Source organism: Dipodomys merriami, unplaced genomic scaffold (assembly GCF_024711535.1).
Source record: "Dipodomys merriami isolate MVZ:Mamm:240054 unplaced genomic scaffold, mDipMer1.0.p SCAF_46, whole genome shotgun sequence".
NCBI lineage: Eukaryota > Metazoa > Chordata > Mammalia > Rodentia > Heteromyidae > Dipodomys > Dipodomys merriami.
The window spans coordinates 9,399,840-9,405,839 of record NW_027206024.1 but is presented as its reverse complement, the minus strand read 5'-3'; positions in this window follow the sequence as shown (position 1 = coordinate 9,405,839).

Sequence of the window (6,000 nt, the reverse complement as noted above, 5' to 3'; positions counted from 1 at the left end):
GGGTATTGGTTAGGGTAGAGGGTGAGGGTGAGGGTTAGGGTTAGGGTTAGGGTTAAGATGAGGGTTAAGTTGAGGGTTAGGGTAAGGGTGAGGGTGAGGTTTAGGGTTAGGGTTAGTGTTAGGGTTAGGGTTTGGGTGAGTGTTAGGGTGAGGGTGAGGGTTAGGGTTAGGTGGAGGTTTAGGGTTAGGGTGAGGTTTAGAGTGATGGTGTGGGTTAGTCTTATGGTTAGTGTTAGGTTTAGGCTGAGGGTGAGCGTGAGGCTGTGGGTTACTGTTAGAGTTAGGGTTATGGTTAGGGTTAGGGTTTGGCCTAGGGTGATGGTGAGGTTTAGGGTGGGGGTGAGGGTTACGATGAGGGTTTGGGATAGGGAATTGTTAGGGTTAGGGTTCGGGTGAGGTTTAGTGTGAGGGTGAGGTTGATTGTTAGGGTTAGGTTTAAGGTTAGGTTTAGGGTTAGAGTTATGGTGAGGGTAAGGTTTAGGATAAGGTTTAAGGTGAGGGTTAAGTTGAGGGTTAGGGTTAGGTTTAGGATGAGGTATAGGGTTAGGGTTAGGGTGAGGGTTAGGGTTATGGTGAGGGTTAGGGTTAGTGTTAGGGTTATGAATAGGGTTAGGGTTAGGTTTAGCGTGAGTGTAAGGGTTAGCTTGAGTGTTAGGGTTAGTGTTAGGGTTAGGGTGTGGGTTAGGTTAGGGTGAGGGTTAGGGTTAGGGTTAGGGTGAGGCTGAAGGTGAGAGTGAGGGTTAGGTTTTGGATTAGTGTTAGGTTTACGGTGAGGGTTAGTGTGAGTGTTAGGGTTAGGGTGAGGTTTAGGGTTTTTGCTAGTGTTAGTGTGAGGGTGAGGGTTAGATAAAGGTTAGGGTTAGGGTGAGGGTGAGTGTTAGGGTTAGGGTCAGGGTTAGAGTTAGTGTGAATGTAAGGGCTAGGGTTAGGGTTAGGGTTAGGGTTAGGGTGATGGTGAGGGTTAGAGTTAAGGTTAGGGTTAGGATGAGGGTTAGGGTAAGGGTCAGGTTTAGGGTAATGGTGAGGGTTAGTGTTAGTGTTAGGGTTAGGGTTAGGTTTAGGGTTTGGGTGAGTGTTAGGGCGAGGGTGAGTTTTAGGGTTAGGTTGAGGGTTAGGGTTAGGGTGAGGGTTAGGGTTAGGGTTATGGTGGTGAGGGTGAGTGTTATGGTTAGGATTAGGGTTAGGTTTAGGTTAAGCTAATGGTAAGGGTGAGGGTTCGTGTTAGAGTTAGGGTTATCGTTAGGGTTACGGTGAGTTCTAGAATGAGGGTGAGGTTTAGGGTGAGGGTGAGGGTGATGGTGAGGTTTTGGGATAGGTAATTTTTAGGGTGAGGTTTAGGGTGAGGATTAGGTTGAGGGTGAGGGTTAGCTTTAGGGTGAGGGTCAGGGTTAAGGTTATTTTAATGCTTAGGGTTAGGGTGATGTTTAGGTTGAGGGTGAGGTTTAGGGTGAAGGTTAGGTTTCAGGTGAGGGTTAGGGTTAGTGTGACGGTTCGGGTTAGGGTTAGGGTGAGGGTTATGGTGAGGGGTAGGGTTAGGGTTAGGGTGAGTGTTAGGGTTACTGTGTGAGTTAGGGTTAGGTTTAGGGTTATGTTGAGAGTTTATGGTGAGGGTAAGGGACAGTGTGATGTTTAGGGTTAGGGTGAGGTTTAGCTTTAGGGTTAGGGTTATGGTTATTGTAAGGTTTAGGGTTAGAGTTCGGGTGATGGTTAGGTTTTGGGTGAGGGTTAGGGTTAGGGTGAGAGTTAGGGTTAGTGTGAGGGTTAGGGTTAGGGTTAGGGTTAGTGTAAGTTTAGGTTTTGGGATAGGGTTAGGGTTAAGTTGAGGGTGACGGTTAGGTTTAGGGTTAGGTTTAGGGTGATAGTGAGGGTTAGGTTTTGGTTTAGGGTGAGGGTTAGGATGATTGTGAGGGTTAGGGTTAGGATTTGGGTTAGGGTTAGAGTAAGGGTAAGCGTTAGGGTGAGGGTGAGGGTGAGGTTTAGGGTTATCGTTAGGTTAAAGGTGAGGGTGAGGTTTAGAATTAGATTTGGGTTTATGTTGAGGGTGAGGGTGAGGGTTAGTGTGAGGGTAAGGGTGAGGTTTGATGTTAGTGTGAGGGTTAGGGTGAGGGTGAGTGGCAGAGTTAGGGTAAGGGTGAGGGTGAGGTTTAGGTTAGGGTTAGTGTTAGGTTTAGCATCAGGGTTAGAGTTAGGATGAGGTTTAGCGTTTGGGTTAGGGTTAAGGTGAGGTTGAGGGTAAGGGTGAGAGTTAGGGTTAGGTTTAGGTTTAGGATAATGGTGAGGGATAATGTTAGGGTTAGGGTGAGGGTGAGGGTTAAGTTTAGGCTTAGAGTGAGGGTGAGGGTGAGAGTTAGGTTGAGGGTTAGTATTAGAGTTAGGGTTATTGTGAAGGTGATGGTTAGGATTACTGTTAGGGTTAGGGTTAAGTTTAGGGTAAGGGTTAAGGTGAGGGATAGGGTGAGTTTTAGCGTTAGTGTTAGGGTTAGGTTGAGGATTAGGGTTAGGGTGAGGGTTAGGTATAGTGTTAGTGTTAGGGTGAGAGTGAGTGTGAGAGTTAGGGTTAGTTTTAGGCTGAGGTTGAGGGTGAGGGTGAGGGTGAGGGTTAGGGTGAGGGTGACGGTGAGGTTTTGGGTTAGGTAAAGGTTAGGTTTACGGTTAGCATGAGGGTTAGGGTCTGGGTGATCGTTCGGGTGAGGGTTAGCGTTAGTGTGATTGTTAGGGTGAGGGTTATGGTGAGGGGTATGGTTAGGGTAAGGGTGAAGGTTAGGGTTAGTGTGAGGGTTCGGGTTAGGGTTAGGGTTATGGTGAGGGAAAGGTTTTGGGTGAGGGTTAAGGTAAGGGTGAGGTTTAGGATTAGTGTTAGCGTTAGTGTTAGGTTTAGGGTGATTGTTAGGGTGAACATTCGGGTTAAGATTGGGGTTAGGGTTAGGGTTAGGCTTAGGTTTAGGGTTAGGGTGAGGGTGAGGGTGAGGGTTAGGTTTTGGTTTAGGGTGAGGGTTAGATTTAGTGTGAGGGTTAGGGCTAGGGTTTGGGTTAGGGTTAGAGTTAGGGTTAGAGTTAGGATGAGGGTTAGGGTGAGGGTTAGGGTTAGGTTTAGGGTGAGGGTGAGGGTGATGGTTAAGGTTATGTTTAGGTTGAGGGTGAGGGTTAGGGTTAGGGAAAGGTTGAGGGTTAGGTTTAGGGTTAGGGTGAGTTTTAGGGTTAGGATGAGGGTTAGGGTTAGGGTTAGGGTTATGGTTAGAGTGAGGGTGAGCTTTAGGGTTAGGGTTAGTGTTAGTGTGATGGGTAGGTTTACGGTTAGGGTTAGGGTGAGGATAAGGGTTAGGGTGAGGGTGAGGGTTAGGGTAATGGTTAGGTTTAGGTTTAGGATTATGGTTAGGTTGAGGATTAGTGTGAGGGTGAGGGTGAGTGTTAGGGTGAGAGTTAGGGTTAGGGTGAGGTTTAGGGTTAGGTTGAGGGTTAGGGTGAGGGTAAGGTTTGGGTGAAGGTTAGTGTGATGGTGAGGGTTAGGGTAAGGGCTAGGGTTAGGTTTAGGCTGAGAGTGAGGGTGAGGGAAAGGGTTATTGTTAGATTTACGGGTATGCTTAGGGTCACGGTGTGGCCTAGGGTGAGGGTGAGGTTTAGGGTGTGGGTGAGGTTTATGATGAGGGTTTGGGATAGGTAATTGCTAGGGTTAGGTTTAGGGTGTAAATTAGGGTGAGGGTGAGGGTGATGGTTAGGGTTAGGGTTCGGGTTAGGTTTAGGTTTAGAGTTATGTTGAGGGTAAGGTTTAGTGTAAGGGTTAACGTGAGGTTAGGGAGTGGGTTATCGTTAGGGTGAGGGTGAGGGTTAGGGTTGAGGGTTAGGTTTAGTGTTAGTGTTAGGGTTAGGGTTAGGTTTAGAATGAGTGTAAGGGTTAGCTTGATGGTTAGGGTTAGGGATTTTGTGAAGGTTAGGGTGAGGGTGAGGGTTAGGGTTAGGTTGAGGTTTTTGGGTTAGGGTGAGTGTTAGGGTTAGTTTTAGGTTTAGGGTGAAGGTTAGTGTTAGGATTAGGGTTAGGGTGGGGTGAGGGTGAGGGTCAGTGTCAGAGTTAGGGTTATCTTTAGGGTTTGGGTGAGGCCTAGGTTGAGGGTGATTTTAGGGTGAGGGTGAGGGTGAGGGTGAGGTTTTGGGATAGGTAATTGTTAGGGTGAGGGTTAGGGTGAGGACTAGGGTGAGGGTGAGGGTTAAGGTGATGGTTAGCTTTAGGGTGATGTTTAGGTTTAGGGTGAGGGTTAGGATGAGGGTTAGGTTTAGTGTGAGTGTTCAGGTTCGGGTTATAGTGAGAGTTATGGTGAGGCGTAGGGTTAGGTTTAGGATGAGTTTTAGGGTTACTGTGAGGGTTAGTGTTAGGGTTGGGGTTATGTTGAGGGTAAGGTTTAGTGTTAGGGTTAGGGTGAGGGTTAGGTTTAGGGTGAGAGTTAGGGTTAGGGTGATTGTTAGGGTTAGTGTTAGCATTAGGGTTAGGTTTAGGTTGAGGTTTAGGCTGGGGTTGAGTGTGAGAGTGAGGGTTAGGTTTATGGTATGGGATAGGGTTAGGGTTAGGGTGAGTGTTAGGGTGAGAGTGAGAGTAAGGGTGAGGGTGAGGGTGCAAGTGAGGGTCAGTTTTTGATTTAGGCAAGGTTTAGGGTTACGGTTAGGGTGAGGGTTAGGTTTAGAGTAAGGGTAAGGGTAAGGTTGAGGGTGAGGGTGAGGGTTAGGGTTATCTTTAGGTTTAGGGTGAGGGTGAGGGTTACGGTTAGGTTTAGGTTTATGGTGAGGGAGAGGGTGAGGGTTAGGGTGAGTTTGAAGTTGAGGGTTAAGGTTAGGGTGAGGGTTAGGGCGAGAGTGAGGGGTACAGTTTAGGTGAGGGTGATGGTGAGATTTAGGTTATGGGTAGTGATAGGGTTAGGGTGAGGGTTAGGGTTAGGGTGAGGGTTAGGTTTAGGGTTAGGGTTATGGTGAGGCTAAGTGTGAGGGTTAGGTTTAGGGTTAGGGCTAGGTTTAGGATAATGGTGAGGGTTAGGGTGAGGGTGAGAGTTAGGGTTAGGGTTATGGTTAGGGTTAGGGTTAGGGTGAGGGTGAGGGTTTGAGTTAGGGTTAGGGTGAGAGTAAGGGTGAGGGTTAGGGTTAGGGTGAGGGTGAGGTTTAGGTTTAGGGTGAGGGTTAGGGTGAGTTGTAGGGTTAGGGTTATGGTTTGGTTGAGGGTTAGGGTTAGGGTGAGGGTTAGGTTTAGGGTTAGGGTTAGTATGACGCTGAGTGTGAGGGTTAGGTTTGGCTTTAGGCTGAGGTTGAGGGTGAGGGTTAGGGTGTGGGTGAGTGTGACGGTGAGGTTTTGGGTTAGGTATGGGTTAGGGTAAGTGTTAGGGTGAGGATTATGGTGAGGGTGAGTGTTAGGGTTAGGCTTTGGGTTAAGGTTAGGGTTAGTGTGAGGGCTAGGGTGATGGTTAGGGTTAGGGTGATGTTTAGGGTGAGTTTTAGGGTTAGGGTGACGGTCAGGGTTAGGGTTAGGGTTAGTGTGAGGTTGAGGGTGAGGGTAAGGGTTATGATTAGGTTTAGGGTTAGGTTAAGGCTGAGGATGAGTGTTAGGGTGAGGGTGAGGGTTAGTGTAAGGGTTGGGGTTAGGATTACGATTATTTTGGGACCTCGGGTAAGGGTGAGGGTTAGGGTGAGGTTGAGGATCAGGGTGAGGGTGATGGTATGGGTTAGGTAAGGTTTATTGTTAGGGTTAGGGTGAAGATTAGGATGAGGGTGAGGGATAGGGTGAGGGTTAGTGTTAGGATGAGGGTTAGGGTTAGATTGATGGTTAGGGTTAGGGTGATGTTTAGGGTGAGGGTGAGGGTTAGGATGAGGTTGAGGTTTCGGGTGAGTGTTGGGTTAGTGTAAGGTTTAGGGTTAAGGTTCGGGTGATGGTTATGGTGAGGCTGAGGGTGAGGGTGAGGGTTAGGCTTAGTGTGAGTGTTAGGGTTAGGGTTAGGGTTAGGGTGAGGGTAAATGTTAGGGTGA